The sequence below is a fragment of the Siniperca chuatsi genome, linkage group LG2, assembly GCF_020085105.1.
Source record: "Siniperca chuatsi isolate FFG_IHB_CAS linkage group LG2, ASM2008510v1, whole genome shotgun sequence".
In the NCBI taxonomy this organism is placed as follows: Eukaryota; Metazoa; Chordata; class Actinopteri; order Centrarchiformes; family Sinipercidae; genus Siniperca; species Siniperca chuatsi.
The window spans coordinates 24,762,204-24,781,508 of record NC_058043.1 but is presented as its reverse complement, the minus strand read 5'-3'; the positions used below and the strand labels follow the sequence as shown (position 1 = coordinate 24,781,508).

General features: G+C 40.4%; 1 protein-coding gene across 2 annotated transcripts in view; it reads right to left on the bottom strand.

Annotated features, from left to right (window-relative positions):
* slc25a26 (solute carrier family 25 member 26) overlaps positions 1-19,305 on the bottom strand; it is a 60,948-nt gene that overhangs the window by 21,430 nt on the left and 20,213 nt on the right. The gene's annotated exons all lie outside the window — the stretch shown is intronic.

Here is a 19,305-nt window from a genome sequence, read left to right as displayed (position 1 = left end):
AGAATGATTGCTACTCATGTCACATCAACAAGCTCTTACATACCAATACTTTAACCTGATGTTGGTGTAGTGATGAAAGGAGATGACAGACGTAATAAATCTCTCAGATGAATGAGAAATGAAGACAGGTAGAGACAGACAGAGAAGTGGTGAATAAAGGTGACAAGTAATCAGTCTCTCCCTCCTTCCCTTTTCCTTTCTTAGACCAGGCATCATCGCACTGTGAACATCCCAATCAAAAAGTAACCTGAAGTCTTTATTTTCTATTGAGCTGAGCAATGCATGCAATGTGTTACCTGCTGTGGAATGAATTATCACCACAACTGCAATCCTTGTGTCATTGCTCTGATTTGCACTAAAAACACAAACAGGATTTCTCAACTACAAAGGGGCCAGGGGAGCAAGTTTTTTTGTTGTTGTTTTTTTTTTTTTTGTGCTTTTGCTATTGTTTTTGAGGTGCTGTAACCTTGGAGATAGACATCACCATTGCAACTGATAGACAGAACGTTGCTCATATCCTTCCTGTCCCTGTAGTTTTGAGTGAAGATAATTAGAACTCAGAGATGTGTTGCCAAAAGGAGGATGAAATACTGAAAACCTTTTCAGCAGTTTGTCCATTTCAAGTTCATGTCTTAATGGCCTGATAAGCTACACCCCTCAGAGCTGCTCTTATTTTGAAATTCCATTACATTTTCCATAAAATGTGTTTAAAACTTCATGAACAACGCCACCATCTAATGCACAGCTACAGAATGAGACACTGTGGGAACTGACATGTTACATTTTTGTCTGACTCCTTAGGCAAAACAACTAATCTCTCCACAATATCAGGGATCTGAAAGTACAGTTCTTAGGAATTATGTGACAGTTATTATTCAATTGGCTCATTGTGCAAGTGCCTTAAAGATGGGGTATGCGATTCTAATCCAATACACGTCTTTTTGTCAATTTCAGCGAATATATCTCCTCACGGTCCGCTAGCTGTCAGTTCTCCGGTGTTTGTACACAGCCCTTCCTCTGTAAATAAGAAATAAACAAAGTGGCTCGGATCGGGCCACACAACACTATTCCAGCCATTTCAGCCATGATCTGTGTGTCAGGTAACGCTAAATGACTTGCCCACGGACATTCAGCTTACTTACAGATATGCTGTTGTTGTGATGTTAACTTTAGTAGCAGGAGAGTTGTGAGTATTGCTGTCTGGAGCTGGGTTGCTGGCTCTAGGAAACATCTCGTCCAAATTGGCAAATTCTTGTAAACTTACTGCTGGCTGAAACAAACCAGCCCCTCCTCCCTCTACCAGCGGTACGTGCAGGTGAATCACAGCAGCAGCAGAGGGAGGAGGACAGAGGACAGTAGGAAGGACTGATACTGACTTTAGAAAGACTGAAGAACACAGACATCACTCAGTATTTTGATGTCAGGAATATCAGGCTATTTATTTTACTGACATTTTAGATTTGTTTCCAGTGAAATATCATTGAGTTTATATAGTGACTTTGCTGTTGGAAACTTTACCGTTGCTGCTCTAGAAACAACATTTAGTTATATTTAAAATATTCATTTCAAATCCTGTTATGAATTGATTCTTTTTTAAATAATATATTTTTTAAAAAGCAATTATTTAGTAATGAAAAAGAACCCGATAAGAGTAGTGATAAGAACAGCAGTCTCAATAAAATCCTAACTCATGAGAAAATGGCTTAGTTAAATAATTTATCACTCACTCACAGTTAAGCAGTCCATCTCTAGGCAGAAGGAGGGGGGATTGTCATACCATTTTCAATATGTTTGTTGCTTTGCATCTATTACACATTGTGTCCTTGTTCTGATTCATTTACTTTATTTATAAAGATTAAACATGACAATTAACTTTAGTTTTTGTTGTTATTTGATCATCGCTAATAAATAAAACAATTTGTATAGGGGCAAGTAAAAATTGACTTCTGACCCACTTGCCTGACTGGGCAAGTGAAAAAAAAAACCTTAACGTTGAACCTTGTATCATGGTATTTATCATGGTATTGGATTTCTCCAGAATCGAACCCCACCTTTAAGGTGAAATAACCCCTCACCCCCACCCCAAACTGTGCTGCTGAAAACTATATTTTACAAAAAATCACTGGCTTGCTCAACCAATCAATATAACTAAATATCTCAAGTAAAAAACAATGGCTATCCCACAACCTCAAGTTTACTTTAACACATTTTTTTTATGAAGTTTTAATGACATTTTCACAGTGTAGGCCTCTCAATAGACACACAGGGAAAGCAGGGACTGTGCATCAATTGGACTTGGACTTGAACTGGTTGTAGTCCAACCTTCCTCCCCCTCTTCCCTATTTGATCTTCTCTTGTTGACAAAATTACTTATTTTGCATTGCCCCGGTATTTTAACAATAACATTTTTTGATTTTATTCTATGATTCTATCTTTATTCAACGGATCTTGAGATACATTGTTTGTCTCATTATAGGGGTGTTTTTTTAAAATCAATTATTGATTAAATTGTCTCAGGTGTTTGTGATTTGAATCCATGTTTTCAACTGGTTGTTGCAACATTTGGCTCTATTATAAAGATGTTGTTTCATATTGTAAATTTGATGAAACGTTGCATTTTCACCAAACTTTTGCTGACAGTATGTGGGAACTGAATACTTTCTTTTGCATGATTTCTGTTTCCTATACACCTATCTACCAGGTGTGGCATTAGACAACACTTAATTTAACTTTCAAATTAAGAGTTATTCATTTTGTTTTAAAATGGGCCAAAGTACATAACTTTTTTTAAAACTTGGGGCTGGATAGATAAAACACCATCACTGAGCTTTCATTAAAAAAAAACATGCATCATGCAGTTACACTGTTATCCTGTGCAGCTTGTGACTGAGAGAGTTAGGGGCTCAGTATATTGCTTAAGGACACAGTGAGAGACCACCTGGTTGTAACTGGTTGCAGGTGCTGAACTTGAAGTCAAGAGGGGACATTTTCTCTAACCATTGGGCCAGTGGGTTAACCGCATGGTTTTGATATTCTGGATTGACAAAGAGGTCTGCCACAAGTGTTGGGGGCACATTTAGACCTGAATTACGTCATGGTAGACTAGCACACAGCCATGCAGACAGGTCGTGCTACGCTAGGCTAGCATGAAGGCAGCCAGGAAGTATAAAATCCACACTGCTCCTGGTGCTAACTGCTGACTCCGTCTCATCCCCCTACCTTGTATAATGCCTCAGCTACCATGGCCTATTCAGCGCCATGAAGCCAAGCTAAACTTGCCATGTGTGTGTGTGTGTGTGTGTGTGTGTGTGTGTGTGTGTGTGTGTGTGTGACTATGGGCCAGTCAATCCAGGGTCGCTATGATAACCCTAAGAAACAGACAGGACTTCATAAATCCCAGTAAAAACGATGGAAAAGAGATATCTGTCAACACCATCAGCATACCACAATTACATAATCAAAATGTTCACTTGCAAGGCAAATAAGGGAGAGCATGCTTTTATCTTGTTTCATTGTGTCATTTCACACAGATTAAATGTGTAGCTGTTATTTAAATGATCAGTTAGCAGAAGAAAACACTACCCTGAAGGCAGAGCAGCAGTGATGTTTATGTCCATTGAAAACGACTGAGGTTTTTCCATGTCTGCCAAAACCTTGCTAGCTCACTCAACTCCAGCTTGAGCCAATCAGTACACTTCCATGGCCATATGAGCAGTAACCGAATCATAACAATAACCAGAGACGAACACACCCAGGGCACTTAACACGTTGTTGAGGTCTGCGAACATGACCTTGACATAAAAATCTTGACACAAAACACACACAGACTCAAGTAAGAGAGGCACAAGTAATAATGTCTGAGCTATGGAATAGGGAGTTTTTACAATATTTAAACATAGTGGATTTGTTCAGCCATGCCAGCGGTGTGGCTCTAGGGATAGCAAGGTCAAGGTCAGTCAGTCCACCACTTAGAAATATCTCAACAACTACTGGATGGATTACCGTGTTTTGTTCAGACAGTCATGGTCCTCAGAGGATGAATCCTACTGACTTTGGTGATCCCCTGACTTTTCCTCTAGTGGCACCTACAGGTTGACATTTCGGGTTCAGAGTGGAATGTCTTGACAACTGTTGGATGGATTACCAACTAAACTCATTTTTCCAGGAGAAAATATCAAACATTCTTTGGTTCCATCTTCTAAATTTTGAGGATTTTCTGCTTTTTCTTTGTTTGTTTGTTTTTTGGTCTTATGTGATAGTGAAGTGCAGTTGCAAGTATTATCTTAATATCTTATTTTCAATTTTATATTTATGTTTCTTGACCTGCAGTACTTGCTTTATCTTTCTTTATATTTCTACTATGTTTACTGTTTTTGCACCATAATACCAAAGCAAATTCCTTTTTTGTGTAAACCTACTTGGCAATAAAGCTGATTCTGAAGTTTTGAGCTGTTGGTTGAACAAAACAAGCAATTTGATTATGTCATCTTGGCATTTTTCACTATTTGCTGAAATTTTATAGACCAAATGATTAATTGATTAATCGAAAATAATCAGCAAATTCATCAATAATGAAAATAATTATTAGCTGCAGCCCTACTTTTTTCCCCATCTCTCCCATCCAACCCTACCTATAGCTGGAGTATTTTAAGGATAAGACATTTTTTGAGTAAGCAAAACATTGTCTGTCCAGATAGACAAGGCCCTGCAGTTAATTTGACCTTTTAACCCGTTTCACTCTGAGCTAAAGCTTTTCTGAAATGACTCAGCAAGCCTCAGATAAGTCTTCTGTTCACACAATTGTCTGGGCCACTGTTTCTAGTGTCTACCCTGTTTCTGGCCCTCTAATACATCTGGCTGTCTAAAACCTTTCTCTTCACTGTCTGCATCAAACCTCCATCAAATTCTTTTCTCTCCATCTACCAATCTACCTTCTCCACCCTACTGACAACTCACTTCCTCTGATGTGTTTTGCTGTCTTGGTGCACAAAGTAAATAATAAGGATCACAATTGGTCATTTTATAAAATCATGCCCAAGTATGGCTCTGCAACGGCCAAAGTAAAGACCGTGCTACAGGAGCTCAGCAGCATCTGCTCCCAAAGCCCACAAACATCTGTGTCATCCATCTGGCCTCCAGGGACAGGATTCCACTGCTGGGAAACACATGACGTGCTCTCACACAGACTTGCTCTCCTACATGTGTGTGTCTTGCATTTCTGTATGAATATGTCGGCATGCTTAATCATATTTCCGCTGATGTGTGTGTATGTGTGTCTTAAGAGCAGCATTTTATTTTTTGCTGGCTGACACATTTTGTCAATGATCAAAGGTGACAGTGCCACTTGCTGTGACTGTCAAGTACTATATTATAGGAATATGGAGATTGCGTCTGCTATGTCACTCTGCTGACAGTGCTCCAGTTTGTGTGTGTGTGTGTCTGTGTGTGTGTATGCGTCCTTGCCAACTGTATTAGTGCTAACTTTATTAGTATTCAGAGAGGCTTCGGGCTGTCACAGGTCCTTAGGCACTCAGCAGAGGGCAGGAAAAACACATGTCAAAATAAATTCACATTGAGCCTGATTGCAGGAAAGCCAGTTGGCTGCAATTTGACAAATGACTTTTAATAGGTCATACTGCAGCCTCTGCATACTGATGAGTATTTAGAAGGAGAGAGAAAGAGTAAAGAAGATAGACATTAAGATGGAGAGACAAGCAGGCAAATGTATAGATGGCCAAACCAAACAGATGAGACATTATTCATCTTTTCCAGCAGATTCCTTTCCAAAAAGTACCTCATCCTTTAATGTTTGCAGTTTTCCTACTTTAAAGTATTTACCTGCTGCTACTGTGGAATGGCTCTCCAAAACCAACTTAACTGGAAACCAAAATTCAGATGCTTTGCAAAAAAATTTAACAATTCATCTCAGCATGTCTGACATTTAGGATAGTAACACTGAGATGACACAAAGCTAGTTTGTACAGTCCACTTTACATTTACATTAACCGTGCACTAGAGACTTTTATACCATGACCAAAAAAACAAAACAAAAAACACTGATTAGTTAGCAGACGTTTGTTACAGGACAACTTAAACAAACATCAGGTCAATCATTTAACCACCGTTGTAAACTCTAAACTGCTGATAAACAGTACTTCTGCTTGACATTATGTTACCAGAAAACTGGTAACACGGACCAAGTTACTACAAAAAAAAGAAGATTAAGTGGGATTCAGACCAAAAAAAGCCCTGGGTTAAAACAGTTGTTTTAACTTTTTAAAAGTATATATATATATATATCATTTAAAAACAGTTATCAGTAACACTGACAAAACTGTGACAAGAACTAACGTTACCTTCAGAACAGTCATTCACCTGTACATGGAGAGACATTACACCAAACTCCATCCACAAATCTTACAATTTGATGATTACTCTCATATCAGTAGGCATTTATATTGTGCTAAATGTGACTGATAAAGCTGAAGGAGCCACTTCAAAACAGTGGTTGTTTGTTTGTGCGTTGTTTAAGGTACCGGTGAGACAATGAAATACGATCCAGGAAGTCCAGTTGGAGTAAGAGATTAATGTGGTTAAAGGCTTAGCAGACACCAAAACACTGCACAACGGTTTGTAATTGACACAGACAGAATTTTACAACTCTTAGTCTTTCATCGCGACGATCATGAGGTAAGCAGTAGAGTGGCGTTCATGTTAAAAAGTAATCTACCACGAATGTGCACTTTTATGTGATTTATTGGCCAACGCAATGCCTTGCCGGTTGTTTTGCCGGAACCCTCTGCGTTGGCACCCCCGCTGTGCCAATGGACTGACCTCATTCAAATGAATGAGGGCTGCATTTTTCACGCTGGGCTCAAGTCGGTCTGAACGTGGCCACTAGCCATGCTAGGGACTTTGTGACACTGTATTTAGGCACAGCGGTGTTTTAGCATCAGCATGCTAATATTCTCACAATGACAATGTTGACATGCTGATGTTCAGCAGGTGCAGTCTTTGCCATGTACATCATCTTAGTTTAGCATGTTAGCATGCTGACATTTTCCTAATTAGCACAAACACAAAGTACAGCAGAGGCTGATGAGAATGTCAATAGTTTTGAAGGAATTTTGTTATAAACCATAGGTATAGTATAGTATAAGTATAGGACAAATTAAAATTTTGACCTGATGATGGCGCTAGATGAGAAGTCTAGAGATCACCAAAGTTTTTTCAATTCATTTTCTGAGGAGCATGGATATCCACAACCAATAGACCGACTTTGCCATCCATAGAGCCACGTGCTAAAAATGGATTGAGATTTGAACACAGCCTACCATCAACTATGGCAAGTGAATAACTCAAAAAACACAAAATGGTAAGTTGATTGCATAGTTTGATTGAATTCTTATGTAAATCTTTGTTATACTGAAAAGCATGTCACTTTTCACAACAATAGTTTACAATCAATCTGATTGTTCACATGCAGATAATTCTTATCTTGGTTGAGATGCAAGTCTTGTGGAAACCAGAGAGCTACAATTTTGTTTCATCTAGATTTATACCCACATGTAACGGCTCCCGCCTTGCTGAAAACATTTCTGTCAAAACTCGCATGATATGGTTTAAAAAGATAGTATATGCTTAATGACATTGTTTACTGTCATTACAATGATAATAAGGACGCCCTCCCAGATTTTACTGCTATATTATGAAATCCCAGACACAAACAACAGTATTCAGAAAACCACTACTCACACTCAGTCAAGACACTGTGGTGCAATCTTGAATCCAACAAGTTACGCACTCGCAACTCATTCTGCTCTGTTCTTGCCACCAGATGTGGAGCAAATGAGCAAAAGAGCAAATGATTCATGAGCCAGAGAAGTCTGCTGGATCCTCTGTTAATATTTGATACTGAATGACCATTCCAAATCCATTTGGCAAAACCTCCTAAACCCGTGGATTTGGAATTTACCAAATGTACCATTTCAAATGAGACCATGTGTGCTCTCTCAAATTCAATTTATGTGCAAAATAAAATAAACAATGGCCCCTTTTAAATGTTTAGCTGTAGTCATGTTAAGAAATGGTGAGTCACTAAAGTGTTCAGGTTGAGATTAGAGCAACAGTTTTACTGTCCAGTTAACCTGTTGTTCTTTTATTTTATTCAGAGCCTTTTACAGTGGTAGTTTTTCAACTGCATCACAATCGATCAGTCTCAGCATTTCCCTTGCACTCCAATACTCTTTTTGTAGCAGCAAAGCACACCCTGTAGCCCTGAACTTTGTTTGCAAAAGTATCCGACACTGTCTTCTGACAGTCCGATAAAGAATAAATTATATTATTTTTATTTTTTATGGTAGCAGGAAGGACGACTGGCCAAGCTGGTCGCCAGAGCACTGGATTCTGAGGGTCTCTGTGAGAGAAGCAATCAAAAGCAGACAAGTTCAACAGTGTCTCACACACTTCCTAGTTAGAAAAAAGGTCAGGTGGAAGAGCTGGGAGGGAAGAGGAGAGGAGAGGAGCTTTTAAGAGAAAGCAGATGGGAGTCAGATGGTGAACATCAACAGCAGCCTTATTCAAAGTGAGGAATCACTATGGGTCTTGTGAGCACCAAAAGACACACACACACACACGCAAAAAAATCATATGGACTGGCCAGGCGGGGGAAAGCCCTGAGTCTAAGTTCACATTTATTACCTGCTAACAGTGCTGCAAGCTGGATTCACTTGCCAAAGTCATACAAGCACACACACAAACACACCCACATTCCATCTGCTGTTTGTCACGAAAGTATGACGAGGAACTGACTGGTGACACGCTGATAACAAACAGATCAGATCAGATTTGAATATGTTGAAAGTTGATAAAGTCATTAATCATGGCAGAGAGGCAGGTGGTGTTGGACACCTCTATACATTACTGTACCAAGTGTTCAACCTCAGTCTTAGAAAGTCACTGAGCAGGAAGAAGCCAGACCTGTTTGTCTGTCAGTTGAAGAACGATCTAGATGTAAATATGAAGACAAAACATGCACACAAGAGCACAAGCAAACAAAAATACAAACACAATCACTAAAAACTGCCCAGTTGAGTACATGCTATGACAAGCACATACATATACAAACACACACACAGGCGTGTTGCTGGTTAGTGCTACTCTAATGAAGCATGACAGAAATGTGATAAGGATGCATGTTGCAATACCCTGAGCTCTGAGTAAACGGTGAGTAGGGGGGCAGCAATTATTTCCCTACAATAACTCCAGCTGGGCTGTTTTTGACTAACAGCACAAGCCAGGGGACGAAATAAATATTTTTTAAAGAATATATATAAAAATTATTCTTATATATATATATATATATATATATATTAAAAAAATTCTTTAAAAAATAGATTTATTTCGTCCCCTGGCCCGAGCTGTCAAAAACAGCCCAGCTGGAGTTATTGTACAGAAATAATTGCTACCCCCACTCACCGTTTACTCAGAGTTCAGGGTATTGCAACATCCATCCTTATTTATTAATATCACTATATGGCAAATAAAAATAAAAAAACTAAACAAATTTATGTCTACAGCAATTCAGGATTTATCCTTTAACTCCCACATGAAACAAAAGTCAAGGACTGCCTTTTTTCACCTACGCAACATTGCAAAAATCAGGCACATCCTGTCTCAAAATGATGCCAAAAAACTAGTCCATGCATTTGTTACTTCTAGGTTGGACTATTGCAATTCCTTATTATCAGGCTGCCCGAATAAGTCCCTTAAGACTCTCCAGTTGATCCAGAATGCTGCGGCACGTGTACTGACAAGATCTAGGAAAAGAGATCATATTTCTCCAATATTAGCGTCTCTGCACTGGCTCCCTGTAAAATCCAGAATAGAATTTAAAATCCTTCTCCTCACCTACAAAGCTCTTAACGGTCAGGCACAATCGTATCTTAAAGAGCTCGTAATACCATATTACCCGACGAGAACACTATGCTCCCAGAATGCAGAGTTACTTGTGATTCCTAGAGTCTCCAAAACTAGAACGGGAGCCAGAGCCTTCAGTTATCAAGCTCCTCTCCTGTGGAATCAGGTCCCAGTTTGGGTTCGGGAGGCAGACACAATCTCCACATTTCAGACTAGGCTTAAGACTTTCCTCTTTGATAAAGCTTATAGTTGGGGCTGGCTTGTGTGAGTCCTGAACCATCCCTTAGTTATGCTGCTATAGGCCTAGACTGCTGGGAGACTTCCCATGATGCACCTCTTCCCTCTCTCCTCCTCTCCATCTGTATGCATTTTAATCCCATTACTGCATGTTACTAACTCGACATCTTCTCTCTCCCATAGTGTTGTGCTTTCTCGTTTCTCTCCTCTCTCCTTCTGTCGCTTTCAGCGGGTATTTCTACCTCCGGCGCTGCAGAGTCTGGATCTGTGATTGTGGGCCACATGCTGCCCCCGTGTTCCTGCTCGACAACTGTTACTACAGTTGTTGTTATTGGCTCTGTTACTAATACTGTCATTATTATTCCTATAGCTGTGATTCCTATTATTATTAATTTATTAATATTAATGTTACCACTACAATTACATTATTACTATTTTAAAAATTCTAGGTGGTATTTGCATTGTGCCTCCCTCTCCTGCCTCTTAAAGGAAGTTTTTTCTTGCCACTGTCACGAAATGCTTGCTCATGGTGGGATTTGTTGGATCACTGTAAATAATATTATAAAGAGTACAATCTAGACCTGCTCTATAGGAAAAGTGCAATGAGATAAATAAATAAAATTGAATTCACAAACTTAACACTTGACTGATATTTACTTGATTTTTTTTATTTAATCTGCTATTATTGAATTGTATTTTTTATATTTTTATATATTTATTTTTGCTCCTTTAATAATAATAATAATAATAATAATAATATCTCATTATCTTCCAGCTACTGGATGACTAGCTCCCGTAAATTAGGCTGCGCTAGCCTGCTGGATTTTCCAACATCCTCCCTGTTTTAACCACATATGGGCTGCTCATTATGGGCTGTTAATTATTTCCCTATTATGGGCAGCTCTATGTTATGTTTCTAAACACTGGACACAAGTCATCCGTGTACATATGAGCTAATGTCACACCTAGTTACTGCAGCGATGACACACGTTACACCCGGCAGTGATGCTGCAAAAACCCTGGCTAAACATAGGAGCACAGGAGGAATTTGTATGTGTGCAGTCCAGTAATAGAGACAGAGAGAGAGAGAGAGAGAGAGAGTGTGTGTGTGTGTGTGTGTGTGGCACCTAAGTACACCTCAGGGACAGAGGGGTTCAGGGCCTTTTAAATAAATAAACAAACACATAAATAAAGTCAATCGATAGAGGGAGCCTGATCCGGCACTCCGGGCCTGTGTTTGGGCTCTCACTGCATAAGAGAGGCCTGGGGGAGAGACAGAGGGAGAAAGGGGTGGAGGGAGGGGGAAATTGAGAGTGCCAGAGAGAAAGAGAGAGAGAGAGAAGGTAGGATTACTTCTCTCTAGATGGTTGTATAGTGCTGGTTAGTGGAAGCCAAGGCCTGCTCTCCCGATAACAGACCCCCATATGCTGTCTCAGTTCAAGCACGCACACACACACACACACACCTGTCTTTACACTCCCCTGAGGCACACTTCACACAAATCACATGCCTATCCAAACCTAAACCTATAACACATAAAAAGCATAACTGCCCTTGTGCTCAGTGCAGTTCCTCAAAGCCTAAATTTGTCACAGTGTTGGCGGCCATGCAGTTGTGTGCATCCTGCAGCATGAGCACGTGTCCCTTTAAGGCCTATACTGTGTAACTATGTGGAGTGCTCTGCCTTAAGCGACTAGCAATCACTCATCCTAACCTTTCTAGCTCCCCCGGCGCTGTAAAAACCAGAACGAGAGTGAGTACACTTGCTGAAGAATTCCATCTGACAGTTTTGAATGCCAAGGGCAGCGCAGAGTGTGTGTGTGTGTATGTTTAAACAAGCCACACTAGGGAGAAGTTTGAGCACCGGCACATCTCCCGTGTGCAAATCAAATCGCAGCTAGCCCCAGTTTCCATAAGCCGCTGCAGCCTGGCGAATGTCGGCACAGGGCAGTAATATTCCCGACAAATTAAGACTTGTTCTGAGGGGGAGGTGGGGAGATAGAGGGAGCAGAGGAAAGGAGGAAGGAGAGGTGGTGGGGGAGAAACAGTGTGCTGGCAAAGATTCAAGTGAGCAATTCCATCGACATAAGAGAAATGCTTCCCAGAAACTCTGAATAATATTTATGTTGTGCTGGTGATTTTTTCTTCCTCCCACCTGTGTGCAGCTTGTTGCTTCAAAATGGACACCTGATACATCAAAACAGGCTAAGCCACAAAGGGAAAAACACAGACTTCCAACAGACACCTGATGCTTCTTTTTATCCACAGCCTTTAATGAAGGGATGTGAAGTATAACATGCTGCTAATGCAACACTGTTGCAAAGCAGGAACATTCACGTGATGTAAAATGCTAAACATTATTATTGGGACTTAATACACTGTAAAAACAGGCTAAAGGCATGCAAGCATGTATTATGAATGTTAGGGCAGATAAACTGTTTCAAAATCCTTAAAGTTGGTATTTGAACACAGGGAAACTGTGCTGTGTTTAATATATCATTTATTGGTTATATACCAACCCAATGAAAGACATTGGGTTAAAAACATAACAGTTCGGATCTGTCACAGCCACTGACAGATGACATCAGTGGCAGAGTGCATATTAGCCAATGAATGGTGTGGGGTGTGACACAGGCTGCCCTGAGGGCCAACCAATTAGCTGCTGACAGGAAGAGAGATGTATAGCTGCCTGAGGATGTGGCTGAGGCTAAGAGTAAAACGTGGGAGAGTGGACTGAGAGAAAATGTGTTGGTGCTGTGTGCCTAAACATGGGAGAGGTTGGTGGTGCAGAGTTAGCCTAGCTACACAGCTGGTTGAGAAGCATCGAGGCTACTGAGGAGGTTAATATGTCTTAGTTACTTACCAGCAAATGATGCTTGCACTGACAGGAATGTTTGGTATCATTAACAAGTCTGGAGCTTAAAAGGAAACACACTTTTCAACATTATCTCTATCTCATATTTGGAGTCATAATACTGTCCTATGTTGTGTGGTTCTCTGAAATGAAGATGTACCATTAGGTACATTTTTGGGGATAGTAAGTAGATGAAAAAAAGCACCAACTTCCTGGGTTTTAGCTGCTACCCAGAGTGGGTGTGGCATTGTCTTTTCCAATTATGCTTACAAATACCTCGATTTAGAGCGATTTTAGAGAAAACATTCAGCTAAATGGTGCCAACGATGCTAACAGCATGAAATGAGCCAGTGTAGACAGACATCTGAATGTGTGCAAGACTGGCACTTTAATCTCCCTTCCCTCCTTCAGACAAACTGAAGGGAACAACAGGAGAAAGACGATTATTTATACAAGCTAAAGACACTGGGGAACCAAAATGAAGCCTTAGCCAGCAGAAAATCAACAGCAGTGCTTAACTGAGCCACTAGCAATGCTAACATGAAAAATAAAAACTGACACAGCCAATAGCATGTAAACTAGCTGGGATAACTTTGCCAAAATGGAACAAACAGCTCTAATCAACACAACCAACATATTATGGTGTGTAGTTAACTTAACCATGTTGCAGATTTCTGTCTGATTCTATTATGGACAGCAGCTCATAGGAATTCTGAATTTATGTGCCAATATAACACAATACAGGCTTTTTAAAAGATAAACTGTAAGAGACAACCAGTCTCTTAAGAAACAAGAGCACCTGACTACCAGAGTCCGAAATTAACTTTTTGACTCAATGGCCATCTCAGCAAGCATATTTTACCGACCAAAATAATAAATTGCTTTTTTGTGTCACATTTACATTCACTTCAGTACATTTCATTGAGATAATAAGGTATTATGTTGAATACAAACTTAAAGAAGAGGCCAGAGCAAAATGTGAAGCAAAATTATTTTAATATATTGATCAACGGTTAAATGTACTTAATGATCAAACATAAAAGTAATGGGTCAAACACAGGACTTTCACACAGGAGACCAGGTTTCATTTCCGTGTGAAATCAATAGTCAACGTTGATTGTTTTAAGGAAGATGTTATTCTAACCCAAACCATGATCTTTTTCTAAACTGAACCAAGTAGCTTTGGGGCCTAAACCTAACCAAACTGCGACCGTCACCTGAAATGTTTCTCACCAAGCTTTATTTTGAAAGTCTAACCAGATGTTGCATATTTATTATTACTAACTTGATGAGAACGTGTTGAAAACGTGACACTGCCACAGTGGACCAGCGTGTGTGTTACACGCTTTGGCGTGATACCAGGTTGTAGCAGCAGGCCGGCGGCAAGTGATAGCTTAGCGGAGTATCTGATGTCCCGTACGGTAAACTGTGCCGCGAAACTAGGAGCGCTCGAGACGGTCAGTTTCGTGGCACTGTTTAGAGGTGCGTAAAAACACATATGGTAGTGTCAGTGTGTGTGTTAGTCAAACTCCGACACAGACAGCAGAGGACAGAGGCAGCGCGCCCGTAAATTACACCAAAACGTGGTAGAGACTCTCAGCATAGGTTTTTAATGCATGACTATTTTGGTAAAAACATTTAACTGCCAGTGTGAGTCCAAGATTTACTCGCCAAACGGAAAATCTACCCGCATTTGGTGCTTGGCGGGTGTTAATTTCAGACCCTGCTGACTACCAACTGAATCAGTGTTTGACCAAAGATGTTTGTATACATCCAGCAATGAATGTAATTCCTTGAGTTTATATTGCTGCTAACATGTTAGCATAGGTTAGCTTCTAATATCAGCCAGTTGGTCTGACCCTATCCAGTCACAGAAAAATGTCACTACAGTTACAGCCAAAAGTTGGCTAAAAGCAGAAAGCATTGCATGTATTTGGCAATATATTCAAAAAGTGTTTGTGTCTATAAATACAGGTAACATTAAAGATTGTTAAATAGCCTCAGTAATGATGTGAGCGTTTCCCTTTAAAGGAAAGAGAGCAAACAAGAGTAAAGTGGTCAGGAAGGTCCAGAATAAGGCTGCTTGCTTTGATATCTCCAGCATGGTACACACACATGCCTGCATGAAAACACACATGGCAGAGGTGCACACACACACACACACACACACACACACACACACTATGTTCTCTGGGAGCAGTGCCCACAGCAATAAAACAAAGACCAGAGTCATTCCAGCTAACCAATCACTGCCTGATGGCCAACTGAAATGTTTCTCTCTCCGTTTCTCACTAACACAAACATATCTTATCAGCTGGAAATCAGATAAGAACAGCAGCAGCACAGCTGGAAATAACTGAATCGCCATAGTGAGAAAAGTGTATACTGGCAGTGACCAACCATTTTGAAAAAAACACACACAGATAGATGAGTTAGTCAAACAAAACCAGTCATGGACCTCATCAATCCATTACAGGCCTCAACAAATGGCTGCACACAGGGTCCGAAATGAACACCTACCAAGCACCAACAGTTAGTTGACACAATGAATGAATGTGTTAGCCATCATACAGTTATTATTGGTTAAGGACCTTAGATTTTATGTTGCTGACATTTGAGTTTCTGTGGGTGGTACTTTTTTCTTTGTTTATTTAGCCATTGTAGTGATTACTGCTCACACTCAGACAGCTTTTGTTCTGTTCATTCCACACAAATGCATAACATCTCATTTCACAGGTAGTTTTTAGACAGACATATTGAGCAAACTGTGGGAAAATCCAGGTGGGGAACATGATGGTTTGTAACAAATTTCATTACAATACATCCAATAGTTGTTGAGACATTTCACTCTGAACCAAAAATGCCAACCTGCTTGTGGCCCTAGAGGAAAGGTCAGGGAATCACCAAAGTCAGTAGGATACATTATCTGGAAATCTTGAATGTCTATACTAAATTTTCTTCCAATCTATCTATTGCATGTCAAGATATGTCTTTGGATAATCTAAAACTTTGACGTGGTGGAGGCAAAGGAGGCGTTCACTAAAGTCATTAGGATTCACCCTCTGAGGATCTTTAATATCGGAAACAAATTTCATAGCAATCCATCCAATATATTAGTTATTTACCTCAAAACCAAAACTGTCAACCTCATGGCGACGCTAGAGGAAAAGTCAGGCAATCACCAAAGTCAGTAGGATTCATCCTCTGGGGACCATGAATGTCTGTACATATTTTATGGCAATCCATCCAATAGTTGTTGAGATAGTTCAGTCTGGACCAAAGTGGTGGACCGACCGTCAGACCAATCAATGTGACCATCCCTTGAACCCAGCCACTGGGGCTAATACGTTTGTATAGATGTGCTGGAGAGAAGTAATTAACTTAACAATGGTCTTTTACAAGAAGAATGGTATTTTGTTTGGTAAAGACCTTCTCACTGTTGACATTAAACATGTACAAAAAATATTTCATTAATCTGACATGGTTTGAATTAGTATTGTAGTATACCAAGTACAAATATTAAAACCATGAAACCCCTTGGCTCACATAAACAACAGCTCCAGTTTGGACTGCGGTGAATGTAGATGAGTGTTGAATTATGAATTGGTTTGAACTGCTAACCTTTACTGGGGTTGAATGAGGTGAATGCTCATGGTGCGAGTGACACTTTATATTTCTTTTTTCCATTAGACATTAAGCAGTGACATCATAGCGTGACCCTTGACATTCAGGTGTTTTGTTCCAGATGCTTTTGGGTCGTAAGCACTGCTGCTAGCAAGATGATGGTTGTGGCTGAGGAAACAGGGGGCAGGCATATGCCGGGCTGGGTGGGGGCAGCAGGTGCTGCTTCTGGAGAGCCTCATATGACTGTCTGGGAAAAAGGGCACTTATGCAACTGAAAACCTCATAAACTACAAAACAGTCCTGCGAATCGTAATGTGATTGAAAAATGCAACTCATTGTCTGAGTCTAAAATGATTTACATTCCAAACGACAATTGAATTCACAAGGGGTCATATATTACATTGAATTGAACGTTACTGTAAATCCACAGAAATGAGAGATAAGACTGCCTGGTTTCGGAAAGGAGGGGAGAAAAGGAGTGGGATGTGCATCGTTGCTTCTCATGAAAGAGAAGTGGTGCTGTAATTACCGGGTGCTTCCCTATGTCTGGCTATTGCACAGCAGTGATTTATCCTCCTTTCACTCCCTTAACTCTGATTCTCTCCTGTCACTCCATGTGGATAAAGTGAAAATAAGTTAGATGTTAGTTATTTAGAGTAGATCTGTTTGAAGGTTTAACTCATGTAAAGGTTTCTTACAGTGATTTTATAATAGGCTGAGATGGGTATTACTGTAATTAGGCAGTTAGGGTATTATGTCACTTTAATGCCTGCTAAACTCAAGTGGAACAGAACAGGTGTCCAATTCAAACAAAATCTGCATTGCAAGTATTGCTGTCAGGGGAATAATGCATCACACTCAATCTTGTGTACTGGCACCAGGTTCCAACATACAGGAGCATACTCTTGACACTTATTTCCTTCCACATGACATCCAAACCACTGCTGTCCCTTTTCCCTCCATTTCAGACCTACTCCCCCTCCGTTAAATATTCTCCCACCCCCCCACTCTGAGTCCCTTGCCAGGCCGTCGGAGCTGTGTGTTATTAGAAACACATGTGGAGTACCAAAGGTTTTCTGCTCGCAGACAAACATGCGTAAATTTGTAGGAAGCAAACATAGACACGAGACCTGGAGAGACATACTGACTAACATGGCCACCGTGGTCATGTCCATAGCACTCACACAGACACACATACAGCAGAGGGGAGAGGCATAAAAAAAAACTAAGCTAAAATAACAGTGTCTTTTTTCCTAGAAAAATGTCTGGCAGTAGATATCGGTAATAAGTCCCCACACAAAAACGCAGAAATGCACAGAGAATCCCTGCATTACGAATTATAGCCACAATGATGGATTTTTGAGTGGACTGAAGAGCTCAATGGGGACAAACGTACTTAACATAAGAGTGTGATCCATGGCTCTCAGTGGCACAGACTTCCAATGCATCATCCTCAACAGGGAAGCACAGAAAGCCATGCACTGTCTCCCGGCCAAGTCTGCACTGAGCAGAAAGCACACATGGGGGGTTTGACAGCGTGGCAGCTAACTCCTTAAGCACATTTGACTGTAGAAGTCATTAATAAGACCACGTGTTGATCTTAGGAAGGTTACTGAGGTTTAGTCACATTTGCAGCAAAAGCCACCATGCCAATGTCCACCCCAAAGGAACTGGATGTATCATGGGGATGTAAAACAGGTGCATGGGCCAGCATGGATGTATGATGAGGCACAGAAAAACAGAAACATTTAAAGAAACAGTTGTATTCACACAACTACACTAATGTGAATGACAGGTGCAGCCAAGAAGCCCATCCATCCGTCATCCAGAGTGGTGGTGGGAGTAAACCATTAATCCTGCAAGTGACGTGTTTGGTAAAGTGATAGAGATCATCCAGTGACGAAGAGGAATCGTTGTCTGTAGCTTAAGAAGACCATCACTCTTCTAACAAGGGTCGGCTCGACCTGTAAACAACTCAAACGGGGGCAGCATTCAAAAATGATAGTCCATAACTCAAGCAGTTAGACAGATAGTGATTCATCAAAGAAATGAATACTGTTAAAACTCACAATGTGAATAGACACATGAGGCTGAGGCCTCTCTTTAGCTGTGGTTGGCTGCCTTTGAATTCCTTTGAAAGAATTTTAAACATTTCTCTAAAAGTTTAGGAGTAGGTTCATATCAATTTCCCTCTTTCTTTTGGCATGCTGGTAGTGGGCGTGGCTTATCAATTAACTCAGCGAAGGTATATTATTGTGTCCAAAGGACTGACGCATGCACGCCATTTCGGTTGGCCGCTTGATGGGGCTCAGCTTGTGAAAGTAAAGCTCAAAGTAAGCCCCAAACAAGCCCCCTTAAGAACAATAAGAATGTTTTAAGATGGTATGTGTCTCTGCACAGTGTATAAAACCTGTGACATTTGAGTGGATGTTCTCATCTAACTCTTGGCAAGAAAGCAAATAAGTGTTCCCAAAATGTCAAATTTTTCCCTTTAACTGTCTGCTTATGTACATCTGTAGTACAGTTTGTGTACAATACTGTATGTATGTGCACCCTGTTAATTCAATGTCAGATCTAACTATGTCCTACACCAGACAATACATTCAAAACACCGAGATGGCTGACATTCTTCTATTGTTTCTCCATATCACAGAAACAGTCAAATACACACC